This window comes from Pongo abelii, chromosome 1, assembly GCF_028885655.2.
Source record: "Pongo abelii isolate AG06213 chromosome 1, NHGRI_mPonAbe1-v2.0_pri, whole genome shotgun sequence".
Lineage (NCBI taxonomy): Eukaryota > Metazoa > Chordata > Mammalia > Primates > Hominidae > Pongo > Pongo abelii.
In genome coordinates this window covers 110,020,748-110,042,460 of record NC_071985.2, presented here as the reverse complement: position 1 = coordinate 110,042,460, position 21,713 = coordinate 110,020,748, and the positions used below count along the sequence as shown (strand labels likewise).

The following is a 21,713-nucleotide window of genomic DNA, read 5'->3' as shown; positions in this document are numbered from 1 at the left end:
AAAATTAGCTGGGCATGGTGGCATGCACCTGTATTCCCAGCTACTCGGGAGGCTGAGGCAGGAGAATTATTTCATTCCAGGAGGTGGAGGTTGCAGTGACCCAAGATTGCGCCACTGCACTCTAGCCTGGGTGACAGAGCAAGACTCCATCTCAAGAAAAAAAAAAAAAAAAAAAAGAAAGAAGAAAGAAAACAATTATTTTAATTGAATACATTTTGTCAAGATTAAATCAACTTTCCCCTAGAGTACTGACAGAATAAGCAATCATAATTTAGATTCTATGTTACTGGTCTTTGAGAAACTGTGAAAACAAAAAAGGTGCCATAAGCCAAAAAAAGAGCAAAAGTCCTAATTTTCAAACCAATGAAAATAAAGTACTAAAAAATTGAAATCGTCATAGTTCATCTTGGTCCTTAGCAAAATACAAATTTATTGATTGAAAATATAATATCCTAGCTACCTTATTGTGCCTAGCTCTTACCACTGAGGAGAAAAACCAAACGCAAACAAAAGTATGTTCAAATTGGCAAAAATGTTTACAAACCTGCAAAATCTCTTCAGTCTATCCCTTAAACTCCAGACTTGGTATTTACTAAGCTCTGCTGTGTACAATACCCACCTTAATATCCATTCTTGCACAAGTTCTGTTAGGTATAAGCCAAGATCACGTGGAATTTTTTTTTTTTACCCTCTCATGCCTATGTGTGCTTTTGCTTCCAAAGACCCTTCTGAGTAAGGACTGTCTTCAGACTACTGGAGTCACTTAGTCACAAGCTTGTCTGAGGCTCAGAGCTGGCAATACCTGGGAGTTTATGTCAATCCCACAGCACCCAGCAACCCTGCCTGCAAAATATTTACCCATGATTGACAGGTGCAGGTGTATGACAGTCCAGCTCCTTTACTTGAGGGGTGCCTTGTGATGAATTAGCTTTGGGAAAAGGGAATCCAGAGGCCAACTTTGTAAAAATCCAGATAGATAAATGGAAAGAAATCTTTGCCTTGGAAGTCCAATTGAGAAAGATAGTGATTTACTTCAGACTGTGAAAAGAGAGACTAAAATCTTTACTTTCTCATGGGAAAGAAGCCTATGGTGAAAGAGAAACAAAGAGAATGGTGGGAAATAGGGTGGGTCTACTCAGTAGCTTTAAACCATCCTGTCATATTATAAAGCCTGGTGAGGTTTTAACTAACACAAGTGCCTGGACTCTACACATAGAGATTCTGATTTAAACGCTTCCAAGTGGGTGGAAGCCACTAGTAGTCTTAAAAAGCTCCCAAGTAATTTTCACATGTGGCTAGAGATGAAAAGGACCATCTATCTACTAGAATGTCAAGTCACCAGCATAGAAGTGTCCCAAATGTGCAGCTACCTCATTGAAAAGGCTTAACCCCACCCATTGATGGAATTTGCCTTCCTCTCTCCATGGCTTTGTTTGCATAGCATGGAAAAAAGAGAAGAGAAAAAGAGGTAGATGGATAGATTGAACCTATAATTTGCCTATGTAGAGCAGTTTCTCAAACTTTTCTGACCACAAGATGCAGTGAGAAATATACAATTCTTTGTGATCAGTTTAAAAAAAATCTTTTACTATGTGTAATCCACCCTACCTAGTATTTAAATAAAGCCTGTAGTAGTAAGCAGTCCACTATATTGATTTCACAACCCATAAGTTGTTCAGAACTGCAATTAGAAAATTTTTACTTTTGGCCAGGTGTGGTGGCTTGACCTGTAATCCCAGCACTTTGGGAGGATCACCTGAGGTCGGGAGTTTGAGACCAGCATGACCAACATGGAGGAACCCCGTCTTTACTGGAAAAAAAAAAAAAAAATTAGCTGGGTGTGGTGGTGCATGCCTGTAATGACAGGTACTTGGGAGGCTGAGGCAGGAGAATTGCTTGAACCCTGGGGGTGGAGTTTGTGGTGAGCTGAGATTGCACCATTGCACTCCAGCCTGGGCAAGAAGAGGGAAACTGTCTCAAAAAAAAAAAAAAAAAAAAGAAAGAAAAAAAGAAAAAAAAATTTTTCACTTTTGCTCAGCCTTTTTATTAAGCAAAATCCCAAAAGAACATTAACTGTAAAAGAACATTGACTATAAACATCTTTCTACGAATCCTTATTTCTGTCCCAGCCACCATGACCCAATAATCTCTAGAGCCTGTTAGTGTTCTCCAGATTGAAGCCTTCCCTCTAACTGCTCCTAAACTCTGTGATGTAGTGGAAAAGTTTTGAGGCCTTGATTCTCATCCCAGGTTTTTCACCTACAGATCATATGGCCTTAGCCTCTTGACACCATTGTCTCCTTATGGCCAAAGATGGAACTGTACTTGGGTGGTATCTGAGCACCCTGTTGGCTTTGACATTCTAGGGCTCTTCCCCTGGCACCACTCTCTTATTTAAAAGGAATAGGATATGGACTTAGGAGGGTTATTTCTCTGCAAACTATCCTCTCTTTCTTATGACAAGCTATTTCTGAATGTGCACATATGGGGCTAAGCAAGTCCCTTCCTGGGAGGTGTGAAAGATCTTTATTTCTCCCCACAGGAGTATTATGGAGAGTCAGTTGATGCTGTGGAGGTGGTAGAGACCTAGCTAACTCATCTGCAGCAGCTTTGAGCAAGGATTTTAGAATCATAAGGTGGCTGGGTTCCTGTGTCCTACACCGCAGGCCAGCTAGTTCATTTCAGGAGACTTTCTTTTCCATCTATTATTACTATCTTCTTCTAGACTGGAGTTCACCACCAGAGATTATCCACTTAGCTGCACTCAGTTTGCACCTGGCCTGTATCACCACTTAGCTCTCACTCCAGCCTCAGTTAGGTATCAGCAAGACCTCACCAAAGATTATTGTTTCATTGTGTGTGTGTGTGTGTGTTTGTTTCAGGTAACAACTAATGTTGGAACTATGAAAAGCTCTTCTCTACTTTTAACAAATCTTAGTCACAAACAGTTCCCCAGTTGATGACAAAAACTAAAACAACAGAACAGTTGAAAGTCCAAATCTGAAAGCTCCATCTCTGAGAAGCAAATTTTACAGCCACTTCAGATTTGTATTCTAAATGGATAGTTTGATTGTAGAAATCACATCCCTTCAGCCTGCAAATGTGATAACTGCCCAAGAGATAGTGATGCCTAGATTCATAGATAATCCCCTTTCCCCCATCCTATGTGTAACTGGAGTCAACAGCAGCTAGAGGAAAATGGCAAGGACTCGGAATCAAGATTAAGTTAGAATAACACTGCTGTAGACTGTTCATCAGCTCTTCAGCATATGTCCATTTTCCCTGAAGGATGAGCATTTAGAAACCTCTGACAATAAAGTTTATTTTACACACATTCTCTTGCCTATAATTTTTTTGTACAAATCACAATTATAAAACTTTCTTGCTCCAGCTAAAAGCAGGAAACTCAGTCACAAATGTGTTCACTCCATGTATACCACAGAATGACAGCAACCAGTCTGAATGCATCACTTGATTCCAAAATTAAATGTTAGCACTCAGTAGTGAAACTACATGTGTCTCCAACTCTGGAAGCCATAGGCAAGATACTCCTTTCCTGCAGGGAAACAGATCTATAAGCAGGGCAGCAGCCTCAAACATGTACACTCCTGGGAAACCCAAGGAAACAATGATAGTGATGCAGGGCAGGCGAGCCCCAAAACTGGTTTGTAGCCTGGGAAATTTCTCCCAGACTGTAGTCTCCTTGGCTTTGCCAAGTAAAGAATTCAAGGATAAGCCACTGGTGAGAGAAAGCAACTTTTATTGAACTGCTGCTGCTTCTTGCAGAATAGGGCTAACCCATAGGCAGTGTGCCCAGAGTTGGTGCCTGTGGGCTGCTAGCTAGTTGTATTTAGACCCACTTTTAATTACATGCCAATTAAGAGGTAGGTTATTCAGAACTTTCTGGAAAAGGGGCAGGGATTCTCCAGAACCATAGAAAGTAACTTCAAGGCCATTGCCAATGTGTGTTGCCATGACATTTGTAAACTGGCCATGGTCCCAGTGGTAGTGTCTTTATGCTCATAAGCAGTGAGGGCAACTAGAGGTCACTTTCATCATCATCTGCTGGCTTCAGCAGGCTTCTCCACTGCGCCCTGTTTTGACCAAATCCTGCTCTGTTCAATGGGGTTGTGACTGGAAAATAAGTCCTTCTGGTCTCCTACCTCATTTCCCCATCAGAGATTATATACTCCTCCTTAATCTTAAGGGGCTTGCAGAAGGGTGGAGGTTCATCTTCAGTAACTGCTTCTAGCTGATGTTATAGGCATAGACCCTGCCTAGCATAGGAGAAGTAAAATCTCTGGACACCTGTTCTAAAAGGCCCAAAGGCAGGATGTCTTTATTTTCTGGGTCAGAAGAGGGGATGGGTTGAAAGCCTTGTGCCAGCATCATCTTTACATGGAATTATTATAATCTAGAAGACACAAACTTTATAAGGAGGTTAAACCAGCAAGGAGCAAAGATTAGTAATAACAAGATATCAGTTAAAGGTCCTAGGAAGGGTAAAAACCATGTGTCTGCTGGTAGAGATTCCTTCATTAAATTCCATCAGCAGGGCATAGCGGTAAGAGAGAAAACATTATAATTAGGAGTAAGAGAAAAGCTTTCATGTTCATTCACAGCATCTTGGTATTAATACTTACCTGTGCATTTGCAAAACAATAGCTTTAAGTTTTGGGAGTCTGCAAGTTCTGGGAGTTTGCAAGCGTAGGTCATGGCATCTTCCTCTGGCACCTGTGAAGACTCATAAGAATCTTTGAGGCTGAGCACAGTGTCTCATGCCTGTAATCCCAGCATTTTGGGAGGCTGAGGTGGGCATTTCACAAGGTCAGGAGTTCGAGACCAGCTTGGCCAACATGGTGAAATCTCGTCTTTACTAAAAATACAAAAAAAAAAAAAAAAAAAAAAAATTTAGCTGTGCATGGTGGCATGTGCTTGTAATCCCAGCTACTCAGGAGGCTGAGGCAGGAGGATTGCCTGAATCCAGAAGGTGGAGGTTGCAGTGAGCCGAGATCGAGCCATTGCATTCCAGCCTGGGGGACAGAGCACGACTTCATCTAAAAAAAAAAATAAAATAACTTTGAAGTTTAACAGCAGTGGATGTGCTTAATAATGCCTGATAGGGGCCCTTTCCATTTTGGTTGTAATTGATTCTTGGGGGGATCCTTCTTTCTAAGTTTTTAGTAAGACTAAGTCTCCTGGTTGAATGGGGGAGTTAATCCTTTTCCTTGTGGGAGGAGGTTACGTTTCATTTCCATTGATTGAAGGGCCTTGTGAACCTGGCCTAAGTTGATAATCTATGTGTCTCTTCATATAACAGAAGCTCTAAAGTTAAAAAGGGCCTTCGTTGCTGCTCAGGCGACCCAGCCTCCCATCGCTGGTGCTCTAGTGCTCGGTTGACCCAGGCCGTGCTGAACTGTTGGGAGCTCAGGCCATGGGGCAGCCCGGGCCTTCTGCAGTGTGAGGCGCTGGGCCTCCCGCGGTGCTCCTCTGACTGGCTACGGATGGGCAGGCGGGAGGCGTATTGTGGGTCGCGGTCACGGCCCTTGCTGCCGGCCCTGGCCGCGACATCATGAACACAGACGTGGAGTTCCACATCCAGCACAACTACCCCTGGAACAAGTTGCCGGCCAACGTGAGGCAGTCATTAAGTGGAGATGGCTCATCATGGAGGTCTTCATCCTTGTCTTCACAAGTAGGCTGAAGAGGAGGAAATACAGGAATTACTGGTCTTGCTGTTCAGGGTGGCAGAGGAGGAAGAAAATCCCAGTCATCTTGGAAATGCACAGAAAGAATATGAAAAGCAGTTTGTCCTGTACAGTATCTGCAATCAGTTATGATACAGAAATAACTTAGTTAAACATGTCAAGAAAGATGAATGCAGATATTATGAGGAAATGCTAAAGTACAGCTGAGATCATCTCATGCTGTACGCTTACCATCTATCGGATATTATGGTGAAGGGCTTGAGGATAACACCATTTTCATATTATACTGGGATTATGGAGAATATTATGAACAGTGAGAAAAGTTATGATTCATTGCCCAATTTTACTGCTGCTGACTGTCTAAGGCTTCTTGGCATAGGAAGAAATCAGTACATTGATCTTATGAATCAGTGTAGATCATCAAAAAAATTCTTCAGAAGAAAAACAGCCCATGATCTTCTACCAATAAAGCCAGTGGAAATTGCCATAGAGGCGTGGTGGGTGGTGCAGGCTGGACATATCACAGAAGATGACATCAAGATATGCACTTTGCCTGAGAAATGTGCTATTGATAAGATCATCAATTCAGGCCCTCAACTCTCTGGATCACTGGATTACCATATAGTAAATAGTTTGTATAACAAAGGATTTATTTATCTGGATGTACCAATATCTGATGACAGTTGTATAGCAGTTCCACCTCTTGAAGGTTTTGCAATGAATCGAGTGCAAGGTGATTATTTTGAAACTCTACTCTATATTTGTTTCAATAGGTGAGCACATAAATGTGGCAGAGCTTGCAAATGTCCTTGAGATTGACTTATCCCTGGTTAAGAATGCTGTTTCAATGTATTGCTGATTGGGCTTTGCCCATAAGAAGGGTCAAGCAATAAATTTGGATCAACTTCATTCATCATGGAAGAATGTTCCATCTGTAAACAGATTAAAGAAGACCTTAGATCCACAGAAGATGCTCTTGTCAGGGGATGAAGGGGAAAGTAGCAGTCCTGTACAAGAAGCTTCATCGGCAACTGATACTGATACAAATAGTCAAGAAGATCCAGCTGACACAGCCAGTGTAAGCAGGCTGAGTCTGTCTACAGGACACACGAAACGCATCACATTCCTGTTTGACTCACTCTTACTGCCTTCTTAATGATGGGATATCTTTCACCAGTTCAGAGCACTGGTGAAGGAGAAGCACAGAGATATTTTGATCATGCACTTACTCTGAGAAACACAATACTGTTTCTGCATCACAATAAAGATCTAGTTGTGCAAACTGCACAGCCAGACCAACCCAATTATGGTTTCCCTCTGGATCTCTTATACTGTGAAAGCCTTCTTGGTCTGGACCCTGCAACTTGCAGCAGAGTTCTAAACAAAAATTGCACACGGCTTGTTTCCATGGCTCCTCTCACCATTGAAATCCAGCCTGTCAGCAGCTGCACCCCTCAGCATATTGGACCAGCTATCCCAGAAGTCAGCTCTGTCTGGTTTAAACTGTACATTTATCATATCATTGGACAAGGACCACCATCCCTTTTATTGTCCAAAGGTACAAGACTTCAAAAACTGCCAGATATATTTCAGAGTTATGATTGATTGCTAATAACACCTTGGGGTCATGATCCTGGAGTAGTTCCTACCTCAAATGTGCTCACGATGTTGAATGATGCTTTAACACATTCTGCAGTTTTAATTCAGGGGCATGGTCTGCATGGGGTAGGAGAAACTGTCCATGTCCCATTTCCATTTGATGAAACAGAACTACAAGGAGAGTTCACTCATGTCAATATGGGTGTTCATAAAGCATTGCAGATACTAAGGAACAGTGGACTTACAACATCTCTGCAGAAATGTCATCATGTTGAATGCTTCCAGCCAACTTGCAAATGGAAAACTCAGTGATGCTTCTGATGAGAGAGGAGAACCTGATTTGGCTTCTGGCTCAGATGTAAATGGGAGTACAGAGTCATTTGAAATGGTCATTGAGGAAGCATCTATAGATTCAGCAACAAAGCAAACCTCTGGTGCCACAACAGAAGCAGATTGAGTTCCTCTCGAGCTGTGCTTTGGAATTCCACTGTTCAGTTCCAAACTAAACTGGAAAGTTTGTAGGAAAATTGCTACACATGGCCTTTGCAGAAATGAGAGGCTTCAAAACCTCTTACATTCCAGTAGAAAACTCTCTCTGCAAGTCCTTAACTTTGTTCACTCATTCCAGGAAGGTGCTTCAACATTGGATATTCACACAGAGCCCAGTGTTTCAAGTTTGCTTTCACAGTCATCGTATGCTGACGTGGGTGCTCCACTTTCTGCAAAAAACTTAATATTTAAAGATGGTGTCTTATCAGAAGGGAGTAGATGGTCACCTTCCTCACTTCTTATTGCTAATCTCCATTTGCAATAATTTGGTTACACCGTTTGTTGTTCACACTTTCTGCCTTTTTTCTTTCTTAACGTTAGCTTTATAGTGTCAGCCACTAAAAAGCATCCTGCTGCTGTGGAGCAATTCTTGCTTAACTAATATTAAAAGTTTAGGGAAGATATTCATGTTTTCTGAAGTTTTGCTCATTATTGCACATCTTATTGCAACAACGTGCTTTTTAGCAGCCAGCACTGTATTTTTTACCTTGAGACAATCTACATTTCTTTTATAAAACTAAGTATATACTTCATAGGTTTTATGATGACTGTTATGTTTATAAGCAATCACTATGAAAATTGCAATGGTAATTTTATATGTTAGTTTATCAAACATAAATCTTGTTTAATTTTATATTTTGTTACCTATATTTTTGGGGATCAAGGGAAGAGATGGAACTCTTCCTCTGAAAAGGTGTCTTGGTACTTAAAGTAGTAAAACTATAAAGCAATAAACATCCAGTATTGAGAGATGATATGACAGGGCATTATGAATTCCTGTGGGTGTCTAAATTATGTATGTCAGTTGGACATTGTAGAAGGTATGTAAATCAGCATAGATATGTATAACTTAACCTTGATTTATAAGGTCTTAACTCAGATTATGACTATTCATTGACATCTCATGAGAAGCTTTAGAAAACTTTCTATTGTTAAACACCATTTATATGTGGACTTCTGTTGTCACTGACTTCAGGCTTTATATTTTCATAGAGTCTTTATGGATAAAATAGAATTTATTTTCCACTCTTGTAGCTATAGCTGCTGCACAATTTCACCCTGATTTATTTTTTTGTTTCTTAGCTTTGATGTTTTCAAACCAAGGATTGTGATTTTAGGTTAGAATTACATATTAGAAGCATTAAGACTATGTCTTTGGATCAGAATGCTTTAGTGATAAACCTACTTTGAAGACATACTCTTAAGCAATCTGGATCTTAAATTTATGTGAATTTTTTTTAGAAAATGATAAAGAAAAATGGAATTACTTCAAAGCATTTCTTGAGTCATTGTTTCTTTTAGCATCTCAAATGTTAATTAGAATAATTGGAATCACTTTTTAGACTTTTCAAGTTACCTTCCTTGGGAAGTTTGTATAGTGTTACAGTTTAGTTTAGCTCCTCTTATATGGTAATGGTTTGCTAGTTTAAAACTGTAACCAAACAAACTGGTCAGACAACATAGATCTAAAACACTTAAAATGTTAGAAAGCTTGGGAATGTTATAACCTAAGCGTTTTTGCTGACAACTTTTTGTTATTTATAGATATTTATGTATTTAACATACCTACTTCTAAAACTTAACCACACATTTCCTAAAACTTAACCATACATCCACTACCATAGCCTATCTATAGAATTGAATATTTTGGACCATGTTATCTGTGGCACAGTCAGTGCTGTGTTTGAGGTAAATGCAGTAATGGTTAGTTTTCTACTTTGTCTTATAGAAGGTAGAAACCATGTGTATGTTATGTTTGTCTATGGAAGAAAAAATACTAATATTAAATAATTTCTTATGATTGTGAGTCACTCACTTATTTTTTCCAGTAATAGATATTGTACATTCCTAGTGCCATTAGGTATGTATGTATGTAACTTTTACAGTTTTTCCGCTGAAAGTTGTATTTTTTTTTTTAAATCAGGGCTCTTTAATCTCATTTTAATTTCCTTTGTTTGAATGAACTGTAGTTATTTTATTTATTCCTATATTAACCGTCTAAACCAACTGTAATGACATGTACACTAATAAAGAATTCAACATTCGTAGTTTTTGGCAGTGATACCAGTTGTTGGTGGATTTAAAGCTTAAAATATGGGAGTGATTTGCTGCTATATTTCTTTTGAGAGATAAAAGAGGAGGAAATAGAACCTAATAGTGATCATGAATCTTAGGGAAAGTACTGAAAAACCATGGGGCTCCTTCTGATTTCTTGTGTTGAATGAGGCAAGAGTAATCATCTGATTCTGAGCTGAAGACCTCTCATACTCCTAAGGAGGGAGAGTGCATTTTTAGAGCTTTTAGCAAAATGTGAAAAGCTGATGTTTGTGCTTTGCTTTGTGAAGTTGGCTTCATTTTACTTATACATTAACTCATGTAATCTCTTAAATCTTACAAGTATTGATCCATTTCAACAAAAAGGTAAATTTAAAATGCAGGCTTTGTTATTTGCCAAAAAAAGCCTCATGAAAAATTTATATCCAATTATTTTCCAAATAGTTAATTTCATTTGGCTTTTTACCACATTCCTTCCTTTCTTTCCCCACTTCCTGAACGTAATTTAAACATTCTTTAGAAACCAAGAGGAAAAAAGAACAAATATCAAAAAAGACATAGAATTTAATATGGTACATGGCCAGGCGCTGTGGCTCACGCCTGTAATCCCAGCACTTTGGGAGGCCGAGGCAGGCAGATCATGAGGTCAGGAGATCAAGACCATCCTGGCTAACACGGTGAAACCCCGTCTCTACTAAAAATACAAAAAATTAGCTGGGTGTGGTGGCAGGCACCTGTAGTCCTAGCTACTCAGGAGGCTGAGGCAGGAGAATGGCGTGAACCTTGGAGGTGGAGCTTGCAGTGAGCCGAGATTATGCCACTGCACTCCAGCCTGGGCGACAGAGCGAGACTCCATCTCAAAAAAAAAAAAAAGAATTTAATATGGTACAATTTCACATCTAAAATGGGTTTGAAGAAATGCAACTTTATATCATTAAAAAATGTGATCATCTGATTTCTTTTATTTCTTTTTTAAGTTATGTAATCAGATGATTTTATATTTTTGGGAGGGGGCAGAATACTGGTTTCTTTTACTTGATGTTTTCAGTTTTCTTTGCCATTCATGTTTCTTTTTTGTGTTCAGTGTTTCAAATACAATTTGTATTTAAGGATTTTAAAATACCAAACTGTAAATGAGTACGGTAGATCATTTTCTGTTAGGATGTTGATATTATACAATGAAATCTATAAAGTGTTGTCAATTTGATTATTGACACATATGACATGTTTACAAATAAACTGTGGTGTTGATCAAGTTAAAAAAAAAAGGGGGGGGCCTTCCATAAGTCATTTCAAATGGACTAAGCTTTAAAGTTCCCTTTGGAGCCATCCTCACATGCAAAAGGGCAATGAGTAGGAGAAAAACTCAGGCCTCTGAGGTCCCCTGAAAGAGTTTTGCTAATGTCACGACTGGCTCTCTATGTTATCTGAAGATTGAGATCTCCATGAGGAGTGAAGATAGGTCATGCCTAAGGCTGAGGCATTACCTCATTGGGTCACCTTAGCTGGGAAGGGAGGTCAGTTATCACCTTGCAAACCTTTTGGTAATCCAAATCTTGGGATAATTTCTTTAAGTAAGAATTTAGACACTTCCAGTACTTTTCCTGTCCTTGTGGAGAAAGCTTCTATCCACCTGGTGAAAGTGTCTATAAATACTAGAAAATATTGTAGTCCCCTGTAAGGTGACATCTGTGTTAAATCTGTCTGCCAGTCTTCGCCATGGTATGTTCCTTGCGGTTGTACAGGTTTAAGCAGGGATCGGGGTATGGGGTGGCTTCCTGAATGGTAACCCTTTTTATAGTTTGGAACAGTCCCTTCCTCAAGAATATTTAGGAAACGAATTTGAATAGAAAATCTTGTCCCAAATGTGAGGAATCATGAAAATATTTAATTATTTCCCATTTGTCAGCCTCAGGAATAGAGTTTGTTCTTTTCTGGCAACCATCCAGAGGGGTCTTACTGTAAATCTTTTACTCAGTCCCTTTAATTTCCTTCGGGTATAGTATGGTGCCACTGACATGGATGGAATACCTGGTAGTAGCGCAGCAGCCTGAAATACCAGGGTTTCCTTAGCTGTGGCCTTAGCTGTTCTTTCCACTAGGGAATTTCCTCTAATAAGAAAAGTGTCTCCCTTCTGGTGTCCCCTGCAGTGAATACTTGTTATTTCTTTGGGAGTTGGACAGCATCTAAAATTTCCAAGATCTGAGTAAAGTTGTATGGGGGATCCCTTGGCTCATGATATTCCCCTTTCCTTACCTATGGCTGCATGAGCATGAAGCACCAGGAACCCATATTTAGAGTCAGTAAACACATTGACTCTTGAGGGGTATTTTTTTGTTTTTTGTTTTTTGTTTTTTTCTTTTTTTGAAGCAGTGTCTTGCTCTGTTGCCCAGGCTGGAGTGCATGGCATGATCTCGGCTCACTGCAAACTCTGCCTCTCAGGTTCAAGTGATTCTCATGTCCCAGCCTCCCATGTAGCTGGGATTACAGGCACCCACCACCATACCTGGATAATTTTTGTATTTTTAGTAGAGACGGGGTTTCACCATATTGGCCAGGCTGGTCTCGAACTCCCAACCTCAGGTGATCCACCCACCTCAGCCTGCCAAAGTGCTGGGATTACAGGTGTGAGCCACCGCACCCAGCCTTAAGTCTTTTCACAGTTGGAAGGCCCAAATTAGAGCAGCTAATTCTGCTTTTTGAGCAGAAGTCTGAGAAGGTAAGCTCTTGGTCTCAATGACTTCTTGTTAGCTAACCTTCTTTTCTCACTCCCTCATGAATAAAGCTATTTCCATCTCTAAACCACTCAACACTGAGATTAGACAAGGGCTTGTCTTCAAGGTTGGGCCTTCTAGAGTAGATCTTTTCCATGGTTTCCACCCAGGAGTCAATGAGTTGGGAATCTGTTTCTTGGGATGTGAGGTCCAGCAACAGAGTAGCAGAGTTTAAAAATCAGCATATTTTAAGGGTAACATCTGGGGTGTCAAGCAGAAGATCCTGATATTTAAGTGACTGGCCCCCTGTTAGCCATTGGTGTATGTTTGCCTCTACGACCCTCTGTACTGTACTTCATGGGGTGGCAGGGGATGGGAGTGGTATGGCATCTACTTGTCATCCCAAGGTAAACTTACTGGCTTCTTCTATCAATAGAGTGGTGGTAGCCACAGATCTCAAGCTTCCTGGTCACCCAGCTGCCACCTGGTCTAGCTGTTTAGAGAAATAAGCCACTGGTCTAAGGTAATTCCAGAGCTTTCAAGTTAGAACATCCAAAGCTGTCCCTTGTTATTCATCCACATAGAGGGTGAAAGGTTTTTCTAAGTTCAAGAGTCCCGAAGCAGGGCCTGTCCCTGGCTTTTCTTTTAAGGCTAAGAAAGCCTTTTGACAGGTTCCATTCCAATTCAAAGGCTTGTGACCACTCCCTTTTCGAGGTTCATAGAGTGGTTTTGCTCTGAGCCCAAACCTGGGAATCCAAACCCAGCAGAATCCAGCTATTCTCAAAAAGGCTTCTTAATTTGAGGGACCTGGAGTGCCAGGATGGTCTCTTTTCATCCCTGGGTCACGATCCTGGTCCCAGGAGTGAGCATGTGTCCCAAATATGTGACCCTTTGAACAGAAATTTGGGCCTTTGGGGGGATACCTGATACCCTTGTTTTGTTACAAAATTAAGGACTTAAATTGTATGTTTCTCAGAGTCGTCCCCTAGTAGGGTTGGAAATTAATAGGTGATACACATATGGTAAGAGGGATCCATTAATTAACTGTAGTTCCCTTACCTCTTTTGCCAATGCATTGCCAAACCAATGGGGACTGTCCTAAAACCTTGGGGACAGGACAGTCCAGGTAAGCTGAGATGCAGCATGAGTGTCTGGATTAGTCCATTCAAATGCAAAAATGTATTGGGTGTCTAGGTGTAAAGGTTTGTTAAAGAAAACATCTTTTAAATTGAATACTATGAACCAATGAGCATCTTCAGGGTCTTGAGTTATTATTGTATAAAGATTAGGAACTATTGGGTGACTGGAACTACTGCCTCATTAACTGCCCTAAGAGCCTGAACAAATCTATATTCCCCGTTTGGCTTATTAACAGGAAAAATGGGGGTGTTACATTGGAACTGACAGGATTGTAATAATCCATACTTCATTATCAGGGGATAGACGCCCCTCAGAGCCTAAGGTCTAAAAGGATACTGGATACTTTTGTTTTTGTTTTTTTTTGAGACAGAGTCTTGCTCTGTCATCCAGGCTGGAGTGCAGCGGTGCGAGGCTCACTGCAACATCTGCCTTCTGGGTTCAAGCAATTCTCCTGCCACAGCCTTCTGAGTAGTTGGGATTACAGATGTGCACCACCATACCTAACTAATTTTTGTGTTTTTAGTAGAGATGAGGTTTTGCCTTTTTGGCCAGGCTGGTCTCAAACTCCTGGCTTCAAGTGATATGCCTGCCTTGGCCTCCAAAAGTGCTGAGATTACAGGCATGAGCCACCACACCTAAAAGGATATTGTTTTTCCCATAGATAATTAACACTGGGTTTCAAAATAACCTGGACTGAGAGAACATTTACAGTTCTTCCAGGAACTTCTATGTCACAAGCAGACAGGTCTACTTGAGAAGTAATATGCGGTGGAAGGAACATCTTTTCTTTATCTGTGTTAAGACATGAACTTAGAGCTAGGAGAGGTGTCCCTTTGCAGCTTGTGGCCTTCTCTTGAGGTGCTCCAAATTGAACTGCAGCCTGTTATTGGGAAAGTAAGTCTCTTCCCAGTAAAGGAGTAAGGCACTCAAGAATAAGCAAAAATCTGTGGGAAAACATATGGTTCCTCACAGTGCAACTGAAGGAATGGGTGAATCTCCTAGGTTTAGCTGGTCATCAATCTTCATTACAGTACAGGAGTGGGAAGACAGTGGCCCCAAGGACTAGATCAGAACTGAGAAGGTGGCTCCCATATCCAATAACTCAATATTTTTACTCACCATGTCAAGAATTACCTGAGGCTCTTCTGTAGAGATGGTAAGTTGTCTGGTGGAAGCTGTAGGGAACCTTGGGCCCTGTCAGTCCTCTGTTCTCTTAGCCATTAGGCATCTGGGGAGCTCAGACTCCCTTTGGAGACTGAGGCAGTCTTTCCTCCACTGGCCCTCTTGCTTACAGAAGGCACACTGATTCTGGCCCAGAGGATGATGAGCTGGCTTTTGTCTGGACATCCCAAAGCCACTCTTGCAACACTTTCTCAGGATGGACAGCTCAAAAGCAGTAGGAGGCTGAAAGCAGCTGCTAACAATTGCACTTTTTGGCAATTTCTTTTGGTTTTCTCCTCTTCCTCTGCCCTGTCCCTATTGTTGTAAACTCCAAAGGTCATGTTTAAGAGTTGGCTCATGGAGTTTGGGGTCCCATTCCTGCCTTTTGTAACTTCCTCCTAATGTCAAGGGTAGATTGAGTAATAAAATGCATGCCCAGAAGAGCCTGCCCTTCCGGGGTGTCTGGGTCTACATTAATATATTTCCTGAGTGCCTCAACCAAGCAGCCCTAAAACAGAATGGGATTTTCATCCTTCCACTGAGTTACTTCTCTATCCTTGTCATAATTAACTGGCTTAATCACACACCTTTTCATACTTTCTATTAAACAAGTTAGCATGTAATTTCTTGTTCAAGTTCTTGGGAACCCTTCTGGTAATCTCACTGAGGGTCTCTATGTGGAACTGCATCTCCCCCTACATAAATGGCATGGCCTTGGATATGAGCAGATACTCTATCTGCATATTCACAGGCCAGTACCCAGAATCCCTCACTTCTCCTCTATAGCACAGCAAGTGGACAATGATATTTGCAAGTTGTGCCAAGTTAAATCAAAGGACATGATCAACCTAAAAAACTCCTCTATAAACTTCCCTGGATCCTTCAAAAACCAGCCAAATTTCTCCTTGAACAAAGCCAATTTGGACATAGGAAATGGTACATATACTCTGATTGTTCCCCTGTCTCTGCTAGCTACCTCCCGCAATGGACACAGGTTCAATTTCAGGGGCTGATATAGCACTCCACTCCTGGTGGTTCTGGATGGGCTTACTTCCTTGGGCAGTGGGGGATATAGGCTGGAGCTAGTTAAATAAAAGGGAGGGGTTCCTGATGACATTGGGGTGGAATCCCGCACTGGAGAACTGGCAGGACTCCTCTCAGAACTGGGGGACTGAGAAGACCCTGGGGAGGGCATGGGCCTTCCAGAGGCTGCTGCTAGGAAGGGAGGATCGAGGATATCCCACGCAGTTTCTTGGTGCCTGGAAGTAACATGAGCCAGACACATCCTGCAGTTGACTCTTAAGTCAGAATCCTGGTAGGGGGCCATAGAAGCCTGTACATAAGGAACTTCTCTCCACTTTCCTTCCTTTTTACTGAGTAAGTCCAATTGTAAAATAGTATTATAATGTAAGGAACCAGTTTCAGGCCAAATTTCTTCTCCTCCCAAGAAAATATGTTTCTTTTTCTTTGACCCATCTAATTTGAATTTGCTCCACTTACCTTAAAGACACCCTAGTGGGGAGTCCTTTGGGATACTTGCCATTGTTCCCATATCTAACAAGGATCTCTACTACACCCAGAAGTTTTTCTAAGTCTAGCAAAAGCTCAGTTACTTTCCCTTTCAAATTCCCACTTCCTGCAGAGAAGATGTAAGTACAGTTAGCAAAGTGTTATGAAAGTAGATTATGAAATACGAATGCGAAGTAAAATGATGGGTCTGAATTCCACAGAGAGTGAAGAAAGCATTTTAGTTTGGGCAAAGAGGGGTTAAAAGAAACAAGGTGATCACGGAAGGGAGGAAGGGAAGGCATGAACTGTGTTGTTCGCTGAGATGCCAGAAAATCTATCCAGCAGCCACAGAGACTGAAGAAAAATATTTGGGCAAAATGTTTGGGTGGCTGCTGCTTGTCTGCCACTATGGGTAGTTGTCACTTGGGTCAGGGGTCCAGGAACCCCTGGTTCCTGTGACCAAGAGTTCAATATGGGCTTGAGCAAGGTCACATAGGAAGGGGCCCACAACTGGCTGTTATGGAAAATTGCAATCTTTTAATTTAAGGGCAGAGAAGATGACATCAACACTCCCCCAGGGGAGGGGCTCTAATCCACAATCCTATAGGGCATGTCAATGCTGAAAACAACAGAGCATCCAGGGAGAGGCCAACAGTGATAGTAGAACTCACACCACAACAAAATGCCAAAAACCCAGAGTATCCAAGTATCACCCAGTAAGGGTCCCCACACCAAATGCTGAAACTGCAGGGGGTAGCCAATGGTGAACCCCAAAAACCAAGTTGGGGGCCACTGAACAATGTGATTTTGGCATCTCAGAGTCAACACAGTAAGGGACTTTTCACAACCAAGTGTCCTGCCTTAAACAGTTCTTGACTGTCCTGTCGTGTCCTGTGTCATGTCATGTCCCGTCCCATCTGGTCTTGTCTTTGTGGTCACCAGATGATGCAAGGAAAGACAAACCCAAAATTGAGGTTTAGCCCAGGAGAGTTCTTGGCTTTGCCCAGGTAAGAATTCAAGGGCAACCCAGCAGTGAAAGAAAGCAACTTTTGTTAAACTGGTACTGCTTCTTGTGGAGCAGGGCTAACCCATGGGCAGTATGTGGGTTGCTAGCTAGCTGTATTTATACCCACTTTTAATTAGATGCTAATTAGGAGGTGGGTTATTCCAAACTTTCTGAAAAAGGGATGAGGAGTTTCCAGAACCTTATAAGGTAACTTCCTGGCCATTGCCATGGCATGTTGACATGGCATTTATAAACTGTCATGGCACTGGTGGGAGTGTCTTTATGCTAATGAGCAGTGAGGGCAACTAGAGGTAGCTTTTGTCTCCATCTGCTGGTTTTGGTCAGCTTCTTTACTGCACCCTGTTTGGACCAGATCCTGCTCTGATCAACCAGGCCACAACCGCAAAATAAGTCCTGCTACTTTCCTACCTCAGTAGAATCTCTGCCAAAGAATGATCTTGAAAGTTTGCTGTCTACTCATGATCTGGAAAAATCTTCCTGTATAGGCCAAATTCCCATCCTTGAGATTTCTGAAGGACCAACAGGTAAAAACAATATACCCCAATGGGACTGTTAGGTTTCAAATAACTTACTCTCCTTTGGATTTCTTTTTCTGAAAATAAATTCTTCATACACATTGACTTGTCTTTTGCAATCCAATGTAAAAGTGGGACATCTTCTTCAGAAGCTTTGAAACATACAAATTAGCCTCAAACTTACCTACCAGACTTCCAGACTAGAAGGCTGATTCATGTAAGAAGGACTAAGAAGACACTTCACCCATATCCTGGGTGACAGGAGGGGATCCTTTAGATAAGTTTGCACACCAGACTGGTAACCTACACTTTCTTCTAGCAGTGAGAGGTACTGAGATCCGTTACCCCTCCTGCAAGGCCAAGACCCAGAGAGAGCCAAATTTTAGCCTAGAACTCAGCCAGCTCTTCACAGTCTGCCATGTTTTACATTTTCCTCCACAATTACTTACTTTGAAAGATTTCTTTTTTTTTTTATTAAGTATTTATTGATCATTCTTTGGTGTTTCTCAGAGAGGGGGATATGGCAGGGTCATAGGATAATAGTGGAGAGAAGGTCAGGAGATAAACACATGAACAAAGGTTTCTGGTTTTCCTAGGCAGAGGTCCCTGCGGCCTTCTGCAGTGTTTGTGTCCCTGGGTACTTGAGATTAGGGAGTGGTGATGACTCTTAAAGAGCATGCTGCCTTCAATCATCTGTTTAACAAAGCACATCTTGCACCGCCCTTAATCCATTTAACCCTGGGTTGACACAGCACATGTTTCAGAGAGCAGGGGGCTGGGGGAAAGGCCATAGATCAACAGCATACCAAGGCAGAAGAATTTCTCCTAGTCAGAACAAAATGGAGTCTCCTATGCCCACCTCTTTCTACACAGACACAGCAACAATCTGATCTCTCCTTCCTTTCCCCACACTTCCCCCTCTTCTTTTCAACAAAACCGCCATGGTCCTCATGGCCCGCTCCCGATGGTCGCTGTCTCTTCGGAGCTGTTGGGTACACCTCCCGGACAGGGTGGCCGGGCAGAGGCGCTCCTCACCTCCCAGACGGGGCGGCTGGGCAGAGGTGCTCCTCACTTCCCAGACGGGGTGGCCGGGCAGAGGCGCTCCTCACTTCCCAGATGATGGGCGGCCAAGCAGAGGTGCTCCTCACTTCCCAGACGGGGTGGCCGGGCAGAGGTGCTCCTCACTTCCCAGACGGGGTGGCTGGGTAGAGGCGCTCCTCACTTCCCAGATGGGGCGGCCGGGCAGAGGCGCTGCTCACCTCCCAGATGGGGCGGCCAGGCAGAGGCGCTCCTCACTTCCTCCCAGACGGGGTGGCAGCCAGGCAGAGGCGCTCCTCACCTCCCAGACGGGACGGCCAGGCAGAGGCACTCCTCATCTCCCAGACAGGGCAGCCAGGCAGAGGCGCTCCTCACTTCCCAGAGGGGGCAGCCGGGCAGAGGCGCTCCTCACTTCCCAGACGGGGCGGCCGGGCAGAGGCGCTCCTCACTTCCTCCCAGACGGGGTGGCGGCTGGGCAGAGGCGCTCCTCACCTCCCAGATGGGGCGGCCGGGCAGAGGTGCTCTTCACCTTCCAGACGGGGCGACTGGGCAGAAGTGCTCCTCACTTCCCAAATGGGGTGGCCGGGCAGAGGCGCTCCTCACATCCCAGATGATGGGCGGCTGGGCAGAGACACTCCTCACTTCCTATACTGGATGGCGGCTGGGCAGAGGCGCTCCTCACTTCCCAGATGGGGTGGCGGCCGGGCAGAGGCTGTAATCTTAGCACTTTAGGAGGCCAAGGCAGGCGGCTGGGAGGTGGAGGTTGTAGCAAGCTGAGATCACAGCCACTGCACTCCAGCCTGAGCAACGTTGAGCACTGAGTGAGCAAGACTCCGTCTGCAATCCCAGCACCTCGGGAGGCCGAGGCAAGCAGATCACTTGAGGCCAGGAGCTGGAGACCAGCCTGGTCAACACGGCGAAACTCCGTCTCTGCCAAAAATACAAAAACCAGTCAGGCGTGGCGGCGCGCGCCTGCAATCCCAGGCACTCGGCAGGCCGAGGCAGGAGAATCACAGGAGCCCAAGGCAGGGAGGTTGCAGTGAGCCGAGATCACGGCAGTACAGTCCAGCTTCGGCAACAGAGGGAGACCAAAGAAAGAAGTAGAGGGAGACTGAAGAAAGGGGAGAGGGCGAGGACGGGGAGAGGGAGAGGGAGACGGAGAGGGAGAGGGAGAGGGAGAGGGAGAGGGAAAGATTTCAAACCTACAGAAAAGTTGAAAAAAAAAGAACACCTCTACATCATTCACCCAAGTTCAACAATTAGCATTCCTTTACCTTTTTTCTCTGTCTACACACACTTATACACACATTCATATTTCATAGTAAATGCAGACCAAAAAAACTCCACTTCATCCCTAAATAGTTCAGCATGTATTTCATGAGATTAAGGACATTATCTTATATAATTATAATATAATTCAATTATCAAACCTAAGGATATTAACATTTATTCAATAATATTATCTAATATACAGTCCAGATAAAAATTTTCTAATTGTTTAGAAAATGTCACATCAATACACATATATGTGCATGTATACAGATATTTATGCATATATAGTGTGTGCTTGTGTGTATGTATGTGTATATATAACACATATGCACATTACATATGCATAAATGTCTTAATTTAATGATATTTATATGCATCAATATCTTAAAGATATATACATATCATTAGCTGGAAGCTGCCTCTATCCATATTTTAAAGTTTTCTCCATATGTAGTGAACTGTAACCTAACTGGATGTATAAACAACCTGTAACCTACTCTTGTGCCAATGACTGAGTTTTAGCCAATCAAAGGTGGCCAACTGTTCAAACTGGGTTCAAATAAGACAAACTCAGAGCTGTAGCCAATCCAATTATTTTTGTACCTCACTTCTGTTTTCTGTAAGTCACTTTCCCTTTTCCATCCATAAATCTTCTCCTACCACATGGTAGCACTTGAGCCTCTCTGAACCTATTCTGGTTCTGGAGCTTTCTGATTCAGGAATTCTTCTTTGCTTAATTAATCTCTCTCTCTCTCTTTGTGTGTGTGTGTGTGTGTGTGTGTGTGTGTGTATATTATATATATTATATACACAAGTCATATATATATATGTGTATATATAATATTTATTTAAGAGAGAGAGAGAGAGGTGACTTGTGGTACTGATGTTGCTTCCCTAGGTTCCAAGTAAAGTTCCTCAATTGCACTTTACTTACTTAGAACTGTCCCTCCACTTCTTTGTTCTTGTTGCTAAGTTTTTGAAGTGGATAGGCTAGTTATCTTGTTCAATATCCTGCATTCTGATCAAACTAAACCTTTTTGGAAAGAACAGAATATAGGAATTTGTGCTTCTTTCCACTCAACCTGTCAGAAAGCAAGTGAGGCAAGAACAAAATATTGTGAATATTTTTACATTGAAAGTATTAAAGAAAACTCAGCATCTGCCAGCAAGTTTATGGTGTGCCATGGTGGTCTAGTGATTGGCACTTTGTGTTGTGAATGCAGAACCTCGATTCCAATCCGAAATGGCAGTGTATGGCATCTTTTTGGGGAGAAACTGAACTGTCTTTTTGTTTGCTTTCAATCCGTGCACTGACTGAGTCGTTTAGCAGGGTTTAACCACTGACTTCTGCAATGCAATGCAGTCAGGCAAAAAGGAGACCCCACATTGCACACACCTAGGGCCTGGGACATGTCCTATGTCTCAC

General features: G+C 42.4%; 1 protein-coding gene and 1 pseudogene across 1 annotated transcript in view; one reads left to right on the top strand and one right to left on the bottom strand.

Moving 5' to 3' along the window:
• Nucleotides 1-10,045, top strand: part of LOC129058909 (protein FAM91A1-like) — a 66,925-nt pseudogene extending 56,880 nt beyond the window's left edge.
• Nucleotides 1-21,713, bottom strand: part of LOC100447686 (neuroblastoma breakpoint family member 12) — a 2,265,351-nt gene that overhangs the window by 2,149,945 nt on the left and 93,693 nt on the right.